The sequence below is a fragment of the Melospiza melodia genome, chromosome 1, assembly GCF_035770615.1.
Source record: "Melospiza melodia melodia isolate bMelMel2 chromosome 1, bMelMel2.pri, whole genome shotgun sequence".
Taxonomy (NCBI): Eukaryota; Metazoa; Chordata; class Aves; order Passeriformes; family Passerellidae; genus Melospiza; species Melospiza melodia.
Genome location: NC_086194.1, coordinates 137,411,829 through 137,429,107, shown reverse-complemented (window position 1 = coordinate 137,429,107; position 17,279 = coordinate 137,411,829). Strand labels below are relative to the sequence as shown.

General features: G+C 38.6%; 1 protein-coding gene across 3 annotated transcripts in view; it reads right to left on the bottom strand.

The window, feature by feature from the left end:
• The window catches only part of NKAIN3 (sodium/potassium transporting ATPase interacting 3), a 337,404-nt gene that overhangs the window by 319,498 nt on the left and 627 nt on the right, over positions 1-17,279 (bottom strand). The window lies entirely within an intron of this gene.

Genomic DNA, 17,279 nt, shown 5'->3' with positions numbered 1-17,279 from the left:
AAAAAAATGCACAATTCCCAAGATTAATCAAAGACTAAACTGCCACTCAAACCACTTTTTTTCTCCAAATATGTGGGTTTTTCCACTAGCAATATCCACTTGAACCACTCCATTATTCACTCACCAATTAGTCATGGACAAAACAGACTTGACTTTGTGTAATGAATTCAATTTCCTACAAGTCCAAATCACAGTAGAAAAAAGAGAAGCAGAACTTTTTCCCTCGCATATCCAAACTAGTGGATACAATTACTTCTGCCCAATAACTGTTTCCCCTTCTTAAATATGTTCCTACAGAGGCATTACTACTGCTGCTGACCTGCCCAGTGGGAGATCAGTCTTGGAGCCAGATGGAATTGGCTCTATAAGGCATAGAAGCTTCTGGTAGCTTCTCACTGAAGCCACTCTTGTGGCCTCCCTGCTACCAAAATCCTGCCACACCTACCAAATATACACATTAAAAGAGAAAAAAACTGGAAATCATTGTCTTACATTGAAGCAAATGAGAACTAAAATGCACCAGGACTGGATCTAGCAGCAGTGTGAATGAGCAGCACCTCCATGTCATGCATCCAAAAACTTTTTATGAGAAACGGGATATTTACCCCACCATTCCCGGGTAAATCCATGTCTGCAGAAGTCACTGGGACATATTTTCTAGTTGTAAGGAAACTTAAGCAGTGGAAAGATAAGATTTCAAAAACTAGGATTTTTTTAATAAAGAAAGATACACTGATAATGCCCTGAGGCCTCAGTAATGGCTTGTCTCAGTTTTGATGGTTCCTTTAACTTGAGTTCTTACAGAATCATAAAATCATTTAGGTTGGAAAAGTTCTTTAAGATCATCAGGCCAACCATCAACCTAAAACTGCCAAGGCCACCACTTAACTATGCCCCTAAGGCCCACATCTCTATGTCTTTTAAATACCTTCATGTATGGTGACTCAACTGCTTCCCTGGGCTGCCTGCTCCAATGTTTGACAACCCTACTCAGGGAAGACATTTTTCTAAATATCACTTGTTGAGAGAAGAGACTGACCCCCACCTCACTACAACCTTCTTTCAAGTAGTCACAAGAGAGCAATAAGGTCCCCCCTGGGCCTCCTTTTCTCCAGGCTAAACAGCCCCAGCTCCCTCAGCTGCTCCTCATAGGACTTTGTGCTCCACACCCTTCACCAGCTCTGTTTGCCCATCTCTGGACACGCTCCAGCACCTCAATGTTCTTGTAGTGAGAGGCCCAAAACTGAACACAGGATTTGAGATATGGCCTCACCAGTGCTGGGTACAGGGGAACAACACCTGCCCTGTTTCTGCTGGACACACTGTTTTTGATCCAAGCCAGGATGCCATGGGCCTTCTTGGCCACCTGGGCACTGCTGGCTCATGTTCAACTGGCTTCTGACCAGCACCCCCAGATGCTTCTCTTCAGAGCAGCTTTCCAGCCACTCTGTCCCCAGTCTGTAGCATTGGATGGGGTCGTTGTGACCCAAGGGCAGGACTGGGCCTTGCTGCCCTGAATTAATAGCAGTTCAATATGTTTCTCACTTTTGCATATGCAGGTACTATCCAGTTTATATAAAAAAATTGTTCCATAACTGCCCTGTGCTTCTCTTAGCTCACATGAAATCTTTAACATCACAGCTATCTGCTCTAGGATGGCAAAGCCCCTGATAGGCACATGGCTGCATCAATGGATAGATGAGAGCTGTCTTAGCCTAGTTTATACACTTAAAGAGGTGTCATAACAGCTTACAGAAAGCAAGAAAATCCTGTTGACATATGTCACATCTAAACCAAAAGACTCCTGCAATGAAGCTCTGCTAACAGTACTATGACTACAGACCACAAATTAGAAAAAAAATGAAGCATTATGTAACACTACAAAGTTTTTGCTACATGGTCTTTATATCTGACTTCTACTGCAAGTCCTTTGTGAGTTTTAATTCAGTCTGTGCACTTTTCCTTTCAGCCATTTCTGAAATCAGGGTCAAAAGCAGCCACAAGAGATCATCTGCCTCCAGACAGAATCAACTGTATAAACAATACATTCTTAATCAAACACCCCTGTAAAAGGACCCCTAATCCCTGGGAAATTTTTTGGTTTTGTAGAAAAGTGAAGATGGAGAAGTGTTTAACCCATATGGTATATGTACTTTGCATGTAAAAATAATTCCTCAATGAGAGTGCATGGGGAAAAATATGCACCATTCAAACCAGAATCATAATTTTTTAGCACAAAATTCAGTGAGAATATTTCTTTTTTTTTTTTTTTTTCCAAAGGGAATAAAACTAAGCCAATGGTTTCTTCACCTGCATAAATGAAAAAGTGCACCTGTATCTGAAAACATCTTTAAAACAAGGGTTTGTCTTGTTGCTACAGGCTGCCCAGGGAGCTCACAGAGTCTCCCCCTCTGGAGGGATTGCAAACCCACCTGCGTAAGCTGTCCTAGGTGACCCTGCCTTGGCAGGTGGTTGGGTGAGAAGCTCTCCAGAGGTCCCCTCAACCCAAACAATTCTGTGATTTTGGGATACTCCCACTGCCCCAGTTCTTACCACTCCTCTAGAGAAAAACCCCAATTACATGTATTTCAAGAACCTTGTCTTACATTATCAGAAAGGTGATCATTTGTTATGTTTTCTTTCCTTCTACCATTATATTAGCATGATGCTGTGGAATGTATTGGTTCCAGCCCTGAGTTACAGCTTTTGCTCACAACTCTTCCCTTCTGAAAGGCAAGCAACAGCATTAATAATGTGTCTCTCCTCACGCCTCTGGAAAGGTCTTTAGACAACAATTCCAGCCACAATAAAGTTCCTACCCTGTCAAGTAGAAGTGCTAAATGTGAAGAATTCTGTTAATGCAATGTTACGATTGAGATTTTCAATAAACCACAGCAGGGAAGCCCAAATTTTGCCTCTTGAAGCAACTCTAAGAAACCACAGTTAATCATCTCAAAAAAATAAAAACTAGAGGAAAACACAAAAAATTTGAAAAAATTGTGCATGGCTGAATACAAAACCTGAAATTAGTGTGAACATATTTGACTGATTTCCAATAGGTTTTGGATCCCCTAATTTTTGCAGGTTTTTTCCCTCAATATTAAAGAAGGTAATATTACTTCCTGAACATACTTGTGTGTACACTAGTCATATTTTCAACTTCCTTATCATCATCCCTCCATGCTACTTCCAAGGAGATATAAAAATATGCTCTGGAAAGGTCAGAAGTTACAGACTATCTGAGTCTTCCCTGTAACAATAGCCTTCTGCTAAAAACTGTGAGGAACTTTACACTTTCCAAAATAGGACAAGGATGAATGAAGACAGTGTGGATAGACACAAATGCCCTAAAGACTTGGTGATGGTATGAGAAACTACCTGTGACACCATTATAATCTGAAACTCTACAAAGCATTTTATTGAAACATGGAGGTAAGAAATATTTTTAAATATACATTTAATATCAAAGCATTTTTTTCAAATATGTGAAGAACATTAAAATCAAGTATTCAGCTGTTATGTTATAAAACTCATATTCAGCAATTATAAATGACCAAACCTCCACTGATATTAATGGATTTACAGAGACTAGAGAGACACAGAAAGTGAGTTTTGAATGATCTAATAATAGAAAAAGCAAGGGATACTGACCTCATTTGTACCATCACCACACACCTTGCTACTTGTAAACACACCAGCATGACATGACCAGAATTTCCAAGGAAAAATCTGTATTTGTGCAATGAAAAAGCATGAACTCTTCAATTTCCAGGCAATCTTTTCTGAGAATTTGAAAGCATCAGGCAAGAAAAGCTTATAAATGATGAATGGTTATCTTGTGCTTGAGACATGAGCCTGAGTTTTTTCCCTGGCTTTGTCCCAACTTCTCTATGGCCTCGAGCAAAGTGTACTAGCAGCAATGGCAGTAAAAGGCTACAAACTCACTTTTGAGCATTGCTCTGAGAAATAGTTCAAAACTCCCTAAAGATTAAAAATAACATGCAAGAAGGACAGAAATAGATTAACTAAGCAGGAGGGGTTATTGGTAAGATTCAATGCCTGCATTAGGATTATTTCTGGTAAAGTAAAAATCAATCTGGAAATTAACAGAATAAAAATGGTGCACTTAAAATGATGCCTACATCAGCTAATTGATTGGGGGAAAGTTTATTGTACACTAGGTCTCGTGTACAGTTTTAGGAAACAGAACTCCATAAATCAAAACAGCAAGAGATTTGCAGGGGAACTCTCAAAAGTATGATGCAATTTCCAACACGGTTCTGAGTATCTGCTCTGTGCTGAGCTCCCCCAGCCATGGGGGAGCAAAGGTAAAACCATTCCAGATGACCCTGGCCATCAGCAGCAGGTTATTAATGCAGCACTGAGATTCTGTCTTCTCTGCCATGAGAGTTCTCTAACTCTCCCTGCTAACTTACTTCAGAGCTCCTAGGTGCACACTGGCTTCCCTCTGGCCACCTCCAAGCAGAATAAACATTTCACTGCCTCCATCAACTTGTGTAAGCAAACACAATACTACTTCTCTAACTTAAGAGTTCTTTGAATTCTTTATGCATGCCAAATAATAACCATTATAGGAGAAAGTCTCACTTTGTCATGCATCCAATATTTCTAATGCAAAACTAGGATTGTGTATGAATATGCACTCACATAGCAAAAAGGGAAATATTTTATAAGAACAGTGTATGAGTCTTAAAGACATCATTATATAAGAAAATGGCCTCTGAATCAGATGCATTTTCTTGCTTATTCAGATATCAGCATATATTAACTTCTGACATTTGAAAAGCTTTTGTTCACAACTAATAGAATGAGAGCAGAACAGACCTTAAAAGCATCTTAAAGTAATGGAAGATTTAATAAGAAAATAATATACTTTTAGTCTCACAAAAAATGTGAGCATATTAATAATAGATGACCACCACTACTCAGCATGATGTAGGGATCCACGAAATGTTACAGGGCTAAGTCTCATGCTGGTGAAATGCCAGCTGGTAACCCTGATAGAGTCACTATGTGTGAAAGAAAACTTCCCCTGAGGATGTCCAGTGGGTATATTCTCAACCACAACACTTTTCAGATTAGAAGAGGGTACTCATTTTTGCAGGCTTCCTAATGGTTCAGTGACTTCATCTAATGGCACCCTCTAATAGTTCTTGCACTCACCAAGCCCAGTGAGTAGCACAGCTGCCTCAGCTCCAGCTCCATCCCTCCAAGCAGTGGTGCCACAGAGTGAGGAGGCCAGCACCTGCAGCTCCTGCTGCTCTCCGTGGGAGATGAGGTTACTCACTGGGATAGAGGAGGTGCTCAGCTTTTAGCACAGTCAGACTGCTGTGCCTCTGATAGTTTATGTTCTTTAAAGTCACAGAGATTACCCCTTAAACACCAGCATAATTTATTACTTCACTTTTAGAGGAAGAGGATTGAATGTGAGCGGGCTGCCTTGGAAATTACTCTTCTGCCTAGACAGCTGGGATTAGATGTGCATTTGTCATTCAGAGAAAATGCAACAATTAAGGCTTGCCACCCAGGAGATTTGGATTTCTTCTTCCTATTGCAGTGAATATCCTGTAATTTTTTAGCCAATTCCAGTCACCAAAAACTGGATTGACCAAGTATCATAATAAGAAAACCATGAACTCACAGTCCTTTTAGTACAAATTGAACAGTGCTTCTATCACCAGACGACTTCAAACTGCCCCTCCCCTGTATACAGATGTCCAGTTCCAGTATTCAGGGGCTACTTGTTTATTTTCTTGTTATCCAGAATGTCCTTAAGAGACTGACTCTTGTCTTCCCCAAGTGCCTGTGGCAAGAGCTGACAACACAAGGGGGAATCCACGAAGAAGCATCTCATCAATGCAGATGTAAGTGTTTGCAAGTCTCATTCTGCAGGAGAACTAACTGTGTAGGGATCAACTTAAATCTGTCACCTCCTGAAAATAATCTTTTCAGAAGAGAACCCATGCTTACTATGTTCCTCCTGAAACAGAAAGACATTTTTGTCTTCGCAATATATTTTAGCACCTCTAAACCACTTTGCAAAGAGTACACAAATAGAAAGAAAAGTGTTCTCCAAATTACGAGCAAACTTGAGTATTGAAGTGTTAATATGCCCACAGTCACATGTGGCCAATATAAAAAAAGGAATAATTATAACTGTGTGTAGAAACATGAAGAACCACCAAGCATAAAACCAGCCTGAACTACGACTTCAGAGACTTTCTGTAGAGCGTAAAGAAAACATTTGCATGCTTCTTTTTCTGACTCCATTATCTGTTTTGCTTTGTAAGTGCTTGAGGCAGGCTGTATCTCAGACACACGTCCTGTTCCAGAACCAACCTCAGCTGCAGAGTGCTTCAAATGATCTCTAAAAGGGCAAAGGCAGCCCTGAACTTGGGGCATTATTCACTTCAGCTTCTCAACAGATGAATACACACAGTGAAACCCCAGCAGTATTGGAGCCCTCCAGCATGACTGGCATGTGGACCAAGTACAGTCCAGGCCAGAAATCTCAGCAAAAACCAAGAAATTCACACAACCAAGAATTTGATGGGTCAGATAGGCCAAGAGAACCAAATACATAATAAAGCTAAAAAATAAATAATTAAGTTAATACAACCCAAAGGAATATACCATAATCTCAGTTCAGTGAGATCTTGGGTTAACCTGGACACACTTTTGGCCACAAGGCAGTGCACAAACAGTTCCTCAGCTTTTAGTGCAAGTATCACATACTGACTGAACACTGAAACCTGGAACCTTTCATGGATACAAAACTGCAATGAATTTATTTGATTGGGTGTCAGTACCATGCTGGTGAGGCTGTTTCACACCCTGCATCACCTCTCTGCAAGGCAGCACACCACACCTCAGCTGCACAGGCTACACTTTGAAATTGAATCAACATCAGTGCATTCAATTGATTACAGTTATACAGATTAACAACTGTAACCGGCTACAATTAAAATGTAAACACACATCTTCATGATGATTAACTCATGAAAAAAACATATTAGAGAAATGAGTGAAATGAAGGGCTTCATAATTCAATCCAATTTAAATAAACTTTGGCACCTTGTGGTTACTTCTGGCACAACTCAGTCAGCTTTGGCTTTCATCAAACCACTATGACTAAATTATACATTAGTAATATACAACTTAAAGGCATACATGGCATCTAATATATTTCAATGTATTCTCTTCTGATATTTGAATGAAGTTTGGATATAGGCTACTGCCATTCATGTCTAATTTTTCACTGTAAATCCAGGCTTGGAAGCATAATTTCCAGTCCATCCTAACACTCCCGTTCCAAGTGCTCTAAACTGCATTACAGTTGATGGTATTACTAGTTCATCTATCTGTTATCACCATGTTCTGGTCCACATTTCCTTCTTTTCTGAACTAACCACAACTTTTCATAATGCTGTGCAATCAACATGTGAAGAACCACAAATAACTGTGGCAACCATACAACTAAAGAAAACTTATGTAGTATAGTTGCAAAACACTTAGATAAGAACAATGTACAGGGCCCATTTACAGCCACAAGTGAATGTAAATGAATTTAAGTGAATTTAACAGTGGTGGCTGGTTTGGGGAACAGGGTCTGAATCTCACTATGACAAACAGATGAAAATCAGAATTTGGATGTTGTTCTGAAATAACTGGGAGGAGAGTTGAGAGGAAATTATTTGGCTCCAGAAAAAAAAAATTACGAATGTGATAAATGGAAATAGTGTATCATTTCACAGCTAGGCACTGGAGACAAGATTTCCTGTTAATGTAAACAGAAATGTTTTATCAGAAGAATGAGGCTGAGCACAAATCTGTGACTAACCAACATAAGAACTGGAAACAGAGGTAATTGAGAAAAGTTACTCCCAAATTTGGGCATTTTTTAGGCTTCCTGAATGCCCATGTTGGTGGGGAACTAAAACAGTTGTTTTACAAATGACTATAAACTAACTGACCGACTCTAGTGAGTCTCACTGACTCTAGTCTGATTAAAGAATCTTCAGTATCTATGGGGATCTCCATGGGAAGACATCCATCTTCAGTATTGTGAGTAGCTCCATCTGCATTAGAGGATGCAAAAGCTTTTCAGGTTTCTATGATGCAAATTATTCAATGAGTAGGAGCAGCAAGGCTTGTCTTTCAGTTAAAATATAAATATACTTACCTTAGTGATGTCTACTTAATTCATGAAACAAATATATATTAGAGAAGTTAAACACCCTGCTTTGCTTACTCTGCAATAGAAAGACACAGCAAACTTTTAGCAGGAAAAATAAACATCTCACTGGCAGAGAAAATGATATATTGTTGTGATGTCATTCCTTACTATAATGCACTACAGTTTCCACCTTTAGAATTCTTCAGCTTTTTATTCATTGATTGTGGAAACTAAACCTCCAGAAGAATGCTTTTCTGTGCACTCCATTTTAACAGAATTCTGTTTCCAAAATGCATTTAGAAATGAGCTTTTTCCAGTCCATCTAAGAAGCTACATTTAACTGGGAGGTTTTTTTGGGGGGGTTGGTTTGGTTTTCTAGGCTGATACAGTTTTATATGTCTACTCGTTTCCACTGTGACTTGTGCTGAGCTCTACTTGAATGCTCCTAAGCTCCAGGAGCACTTTCCAAGGAGATTCCAGGAATTGCCAGCAGGGAAGTGAAGTTGCAGCATTCCCAGGAGAACACAGAGTATTCGAGGCTCAACCAAAGGAAAAAACTAGAGCTGGATGAGAAACATACCAGTCATTCCAATCTCCCTACGAAGCATCATCATCGTCATCATCACCATCTTCATCATCTTCATCACATGATTTTGCTCCCGTGGCATTTTTTATTCAAAGGGTCTGACATAACACAGTAACTTTACAACAGAATAGTGAGAAACTGGCACAGCAGCAGCAGTATGTTAGAAAAGATAAATAAAAACCTTTTCCTTAAGATCTTATTTTCAGTGAAACCTTAGGCAGGAATTCCTCCCACACACAGAGAAAAGTTTCATCTCTCTGATAAAGAGGGCTTCCACATCCCACTTTTTTTTTACACTCCTCTAAATACACCTTTCTGTACTTTTCATCCCATGCTCCCACAGTCTCCTTAGCTATAAAAACATTTCAGGATCCTCCCGCTCATGCTTCATCTCCTAAGCATTATTCTACTTTGCTATATCAGTAGTTCCTTTGGTGTGTGTCAAAACCCTCCTCAGAGAGAGCTCATTGTCAAGCATATACCCTTTATATATATTTATACTTTCTCTCAGCCAAAACTTCTGTACTGATGAAACTGAACACACAAAAAAAAGAGACTTGTGGAAGAGACCTATGGAAGAACTTCAATTTTATTTCTTTGCAGCATTCACTTCTGTAAGGGATATATTACTTCTGCAAGGGATATTTTTTTTTTTTTGGTTGAAACTGGCAGTTGTATTAAGTAGAAAATTTTCCTTTTTCCATTTATTTTACTGTACTACTGGCATTCACCAGGTGGAAGGGGTTCAAGCTGCCTCTGCTTGAACCTACCATTATAAAGAGCCTATATGTAAAAGAATGACTTTCAGCAACTTTAATGAGAGCTGTAGGGCATTCAGCAACCTGTAAGAACAAATCCCAAATCACCACAGCATTAAAAAATCCATCTGAGTTGAGATTATATGCAAGATAGGGCTGTGTTTGAAGAAAGACAAGATGATAAGGAAGTATAGTAAAAAGTAAAAGGTCTAAAATAAAATCTTTTACTACCATTTCATTACCAGGGTGTTAAGCACTCTGTATGTTCCTGAGATCAGAGTACAGTGATAATGCCTCCTACTACTGTCCTTTACAGACCTACCAAAGGCACAGATCCATAGCAAGACACAAAGACTTCACTGGTCACATATAGAAGAAAAAAAAACCAGCCCATGACACAGTAAAACCTGTCATAGTGCTGCTGGCACAGCTGTGTCAAGGAATTGCAAGTCTCACTCAGAGTAGGAGTGTTTGATCCCAAACCTGCTGGCGTGCCCTTTAGGAAGGTATGCACTAACTGCTCATGAGAGATGAGAAGAAAACTGTTTCATCTTGGACAAGACTGAGCTGATTCAAGATTCAAAGTGAGACACTTTCCATTTGCTACTGCCTGAATTTTGTTTTCAGGACAAATTGTACTAAATAAAAAGCTAAAAGAAATGTTCTTTCTGACCAGTAAAAAAAAATTACATTTACACAAAAACAATGCAATTAACATTATTTTTCATTTTAATTTAATGTCAGTTATAAAGCTTACAGAGATATCATGTCTACCATGAGCTAAGGCAGTGGTGCAAACTTCATTGCACTATCATGCTAGCACCCCTCATAAGCTGACCTGAAGAAAACACTGGCAAAACCATCATTTTGGTCTTCTTGGTGCCATGCCCACCAACCTTCATCCTTCTTGTACGACATAAAAGGTGGAAATTGGGACCATTCTCTATATTAAGATGACATTTTTATACTGAGGCTATAGCAGGACCAGTACCATTTAATATAAACATTTCATAATGACGTTTGCCCTCATCTCACCTGCAGTGAATTTCAAAATTGACCTAGAGGTGAAAAACTCTGTATCATGTTATCAGTTTCCTGAACCACACAGTAACTTATTACTGCTCCTTTATATTAGTCATCTAGAAGCAAAAAATATGAAGTTCATTTCCCTGTACAGACAGAAATAACAGGCTTTTTGTCCCAAAATGACTGCTTAGCAATTAATTTTAAGACTGACTGAATGAAATATATTTTGCTTCAATATTAATGAGTTCAAAAGATCTGATATACTACATTGTATCACAGCATTGTTACTTATGAAATAATAAATCTCAAGGCAATCACAGGTACTTCTCATTTACTCAAACACCAAAATTTGACACTAATAGATACAACAGAATACTCGAATTGTTGCTGCCATATCAAGCTTATTTCCACTGCATTGAAACACAAAAATTAAGAAACTAATTATTTCAAGATAACTCAAATTACTGTGTACTTTAAATATCCTCCTAACAAAGAACTGAATAACTTTATTCCTTATGCTCTGGTAACATCATATAATCACAGGATAACCTAAGTTGCAAGTCTTTAGAGGTCATCTGGTAAAACCTTTATTCATAGCAGAGCCAATTTTGACATGAGATAAGCTTCAGTTAGATTAGGTTTTTGAGAGCTGTGATTAGCTCAATTTGAGTTTATTCAAGGATGGAGTTTCCAAAACTTCTTTCAAAAACATGATCCAATGATCCCACTATTTTTTTCTAGTATTCAATCAGAATTTCCTCCATGTTGCATCCTGGATCCTTTGCCTCTTGGCTCCACCAAGCACATCCAAGAAGCGATCATTTCATCAAGTATGGAACACATTAATTTACTCCAGTTCTAATCAAGTGAAGTACAAAACCTCCATTCACTTTTCTTGTACAACATCAGGGCCAATGATTGATGTGACTGGTTTGACTCTCTCTTTGGTCATCTAATCAATTAAATTCATATCATAGAGGGGCCAACAGGCAATACTTTTACCTGAAAAATTAAGGGATTGTGATTTTTCAAGTTATTTGTAAATTTACCAAATTGGTCCTGAAACTAAAAGAGCCTCTTTCCACCTATAAGATCCAAGTCAGATACAGATTGAAAACATGAGCTAAGATTAACTAGTCTTACAAGGCTTTATTTTAGATCCAAACTTCACAAAATTGGCAATATTTAAACACCACCTAAACAACTGCCAGTGCAATCAATCCCATATGATCTCCAAAAATAAGCCCTTGAAGTATTCAAGTTCTGCAAGTTCTACCCAAATTCCATTTAGATCCAACAATACTATCCTGAATTCCAATGACTTTCCAAACAACAATATTTGTTTCTTAGTCCCAAGAATGAGGTCTAGGTAGAAGTAGCAGATCCTGAAATAGAAGCAGATCAGCAGCATAAATGAAAGTTCTTACAATAACTATTTACAAAACTTTCTGGTCTTATAGACAGGAAGAGCAGCTATGTAATTCAAAATTTTCAGTGTATTAATTGTCATTACTATCATTGAAATCTTAACTCCCTCACTTCATCACTATAAATATATTCATTAAATATTTATATTACAATTAACCATCCCTCAGCCATAGAGCAGCCAGGAATTTCAGAATGGATGAAACTAAGCAAGAGCTGCGTGATTCTTCTCACAAATTTACCCAGTTCAGAAATTTCAGAGGGCTCTGAAAGTTCATGTTTCCTCAAGTTTTGAATTTCTAACTCTGGAACACTGCCCAGAGGAAGTCTTACATGCAGCTTTGACAGGAGGGGATTTCACTTCTGAAGCTGAATTTCTGGTGCATGGAGAGGTTAAATCCTACAGTGTTGATGAGCTCAGAATGTGTGTGTGTTTTAGCAACAGATAACTCCCAACAATTTTGAAAAATAAAACAAAAACACAAAGTGGAAAACAGGTTTTACTCTCTTGCTCCTGATGAGAGAGATCCTAAAACACATATAGAACCATGTATTCTTTGGATTGCAAATATTTAACTCAAGTAGTTCTACTGGGTACAGTGTATTACTTGCAATGTTAAGGTTAAATGCAACTATACACCCACATTCCAAGTGCATCAGCCTCTTAGGTATAGCCACCAGCAATGGTCACATGTTTTGGGAATATCATACAAGTTATCAGAGGAAAGCACCATTCCCACTTCAGCTGTTATAACAGAAAGTGCAACATCCTGCAACCAGGGCATTGTTCAGGGCTACAACCCCAAGCTTTCTCCATCCTTGCTAGTACAATAGGCACTCCCTCAACTTCCTCCTCCTTTCATCAGTGGACAGATGCTTCATCTCCAGATCAATGGGCTGGTGATTCTTTCATCAACATAAAAAGTGGAGCAATGTATTGGTTCAAAGATTTTACTTTCTCAAATTTATCAATTCCCTTGAATCCCTGAGCTGTTAACTGAATAACTGGTATCTGTCAGCTCTAACATACAAGCATCAAGAGTCAAAGATATAAAGTTATAGTATCCAGCTCTGTAAAGTATTTAAAAATGAAATGAAAATCTATGCATGATATATACATATATCACTTCCCCACACAACTGCTGAAATTGTATGATGTCCAGCAACAAACGATGAAACAGTATTGTCCATTCTAATGAATACAGTCTCATCTCCAAATGTAAGGATTTACACACATCAATATCATCAATGTTAATGGCAACCATAAATATAAATCTTCTGACTATCAAAAGGGATTAGGCTGTTAAAATTACCAACTGCACTTCCCAAACAAACACTAGACAAAACATTAGTACATAGAAGTTGTATTTCCACTGGAATAATTTTTCCATGTGGCCTGCTGACACTTTCATTATTTGGAAAATAACAGGTTAAGTAGGGAACAGCCTATTTTACACTAGCTATAACTGGGTAAACTACACTCTTCTAAATCAGGATCTACAGAATGAGCACTGTGCAGAGGAGCCCAAGGATAAACACATGAAACAAGACTGTCAAAGTCATGAACGGACTTAGTAACACACTTTCCATCAACCACCCCTTCACCACTTTGAAAATCCTATTCACCATCCCTGTATTTAGATTTTTTTGTGTTTATCTATATATTTCTATGTCCCAAAAACTTCCACTTATTGAAAGTGTTGAAACAACATTATCCTGCAAAGGCAGTTTCTCAGAAACACATTTTCAAAGCAGCATGAAGGTTTTCACTGTGTGACATTTATTAACACCAATTGGATTCACACAGCTAAATCTTGCTGCAATTCATTGTCAATTTACCCCTTCCAGAATTTAATATTTTTTGAATTTGTTTTATTTGCCAAACATTCTCATCTTTCAGTGTTTTATGGCACAGTGTCTGCAATAGCACAGGCACAATCTCTGCCAGCTGGTTTAATTTTCTAGTACAGACAAGGCCAATGTCTCAGACTTCTGGTGGCATCAGTAAGAATTATGGCTGTAATCCAAAGGATTCATATATCCTGATGATATATTTCCCCAATGTATACATAGCTCCTAATAATCCTAATGACATATTTATGCACAAAAAGGTACACACACACTTCATTGTTCTTTGCTCAGACACCTTTGGCAATGACATATGACAATGCTTCAGTCAGGAAGAGCAAAACAATGAAAGATCAAGGAGGGGTGGTGGGGCAAGATACAGTTCTCCTTACACACAATTTCCTTGGCTTTCAGAAGCAGAATCCACCTGAAGGGGTACAATAAAACCCTGGAAGTGACTAGGAGCTTTTCCTGAACTTGTGCCACCTACAATTCCATCTCAATGGTTTTTTTCCATTATTTTTTCTACGTTACACATAATGATATGGATTCTCATTTACAAATGAAGTTATTATTAAATGATAGAAGACTATTTACAAACCGTCCTTAGGATTACTGAATGAAACATTTAATTGTGTTTATTATAAAAAGTAAAAGGTGTCAGCCAAAAACCTCCACTTTCATGGATTAAAGCATAACTGAAAATCACTATTATTGCCATTTTATGTCAAAAATCCCCTGACAAACAGCACAGAAAATTACAAGCAAATCATCTTGCAGTTAACACACTTAGTGGGTTAACATTAGAGAAATGGCATTTTATTCACAGTAATGCAGTAACAGTTTTCCTCTTCTATTCCTCGACTATTTCTACGTTGCTGAGATAAAGAAGGCAAAATTTAGAGAAGACTAAAGTTTTAAAGAATGAAGAAACTGTGCCTTAAAGACACTGAACAATGCACTCTTCTTTAGAACAAGAAGCAAATCTTGTTTATGCATATGTCTCCAGGGATTTGGCTTTTTTACTTTTCATCTTATACAGAAGAGAATCTACATAGCACACATGCTATGAAAGGTGTTGCCAACTGTATTTCATTATATACTTCTTTCTCAGGTAATATCTAAAGTTAATCCTAAGGCTAAGCCTGAGCTGTTGCCCTTCTCAGACATGACCAGAACACAACTAATGTAAACAACTTCTTTTAAAACATGTGCCCATATGTTTCCTTTTTAAAGTTTTTCCTCAAATCATATAAATCATCAGTACCTCTGAAATTCTACAAGTTAGCGCTACAAGTGCTTGGATTTTGCAAGATTTAATCTAAATTTTGTCTACAATCACCTCTCCATAAGTGGATGCAAAGTGGATGTAAAATAAATCTCAATGAGAATAATTCCAGGGGTGCAGTTTTGCTGCATATGTTTTATATTCATCACCTCTAAGATATTAGAAAATGATTTAAACTCTATATGGTGTTAACTTCTACATATATAAACTGAACACTACCACCAGTGAGATCATGGACAGCATCTGAGCTTTAAGTTCATGTGTTGAGGTTCAGGAATGATTCTTCCACTGATACTTCCCAGATCATGCTGCCACTCTCTCCTCCCTCAACTCCTTCTTCCTTCCCCCTGCAGGTGCCTGGAGAGGAGAATTCGAGGCACAAAAAGCAAAGCTCATGTGTTGAGAGAAGAACAATTTACTGGAAACAGCAATGAGATTAGAAGAGGAGCAGCAACATCAACAATATTGATACCAAAAGCATGCTAAAGGGATGGAAAATGCTCATCCCAGCCCCACCAGACCCCAGCCATGCAGCCAAACTCTCCCTGGCTTGGAACCAGGGCTACCCCACCACTCTCTCCAGCTTGGGACTGGTGCCACACTACCCCAAACAGAAGGAGCCCCTTCTCCCTGGAAGAGAGTCCTTTTCTTCCATCCCTGACAATGATGTGAGGCAGTACAGGATAACCTGCAGGTCCAAGCTATGTCCCCTTCAGGCTAATGTAAAAAAAATTAATCACATCTTGGTTGGAACCAGGACATAATATCTACTAGATTACTTCTTGAATATAAAGACTTCCATTTTTAAATGAAAATAAATTTAAATGACAGCATTTTGCCACATAGACATTTATCAGCACCTGAAAGATGTAGATATGACAATGGAACATCACTATAAAACATGTAAGAACAGCAGAAAAAACTATGCATTGAAGTAATTTTTGAAAGTTGTTATATCATCTGATAGGTCTTTTATAAAACACGACTCTTTTCCTGAAAGACTTTTTATGAATTTCTCTAGAGATTATGGTGGCCATTCACACTTTACTTCAATTTTTATAGACTCCCAGTAATTCCACAGAATAGTAAATACAGTTATTATAATCCTCATAACTGGCAAAGAGATATATTTGAAGAAATAGGGTTTGTTTCCCCTCCCACATGCATGATGTAAATCAGGAGCAATTCTGCTGCAGTCCTTAGCCTAAAACTGATACAAAACAAGAAATAAAAAATAACAGCAATGTATACAGAACACTTTCCTCACACTAGGAGTGCAAATCATATGCCTCCTCTGTCTCTGGGCAAGGATCTGCCGTTGAGTTACTTATACCACGCTAAGTCCATCACTCTATTCACATGTGAATAAGGTCCAGGCTCACATTGGAAACAATGGAGACACACCAGTTTACACAGGCTAAGAACCTGGCACAAAGCCTTGAAAACTAAAGGGGATTTTCAAATAAATGCAAGATGTGCAATTACTTCTGGAGTATTACCTCTGAAACAGAAGCAATTTCAAAGTGCTGTAAGAGAAAAATGGAAAGAGAGCAAAGGATTACAAATACAAACAAACAACTCCTCCCGACACACATACTAAATGCATTCCACTTTTCTTCTTGACAGACACACACAGACAAGGAACTCGGCTCATTTTAAGAGAGATCATGTGGCAAAATGATGACATTGAGTCACCAGAAAATAGAAAAATCTTTTAAAACACTCTTGGGACCAGGGACTACCGTTAAGGGGAGAGCATTATTTTATCATCCTGCTAATGAGCCAGATGAAGGATTATTGTTGTTTGGCGGTGATTTATCTCAACAACTCTTTTCTCTACAATAAATATGCCAACTCCACTAAACAAAGAGAAGAAGCGGCACCGTTCTGTTGTTTCAAATCCACGCTGAGGAATAGTTAAGCCGAGGAAAGGAACCCCAAGAAAAGTCACGGGAGAGGGCCGGCACACGCGGCTTTTACACAGGCTAAGAAAAATAGGAAAAGAGAGAGGCGGCGATCCCGGTCCCCGCATCTTCCCAGCGCGCCGGCAGCGCCCAGCAGTGTCCGGCCCCACCGCCGACCCGCAGGCAGTGACCGGGGCACCGTCAGCCTCATTCTTCTCTGGGCAGACGGGGAGAGCCCCTGCCCGGA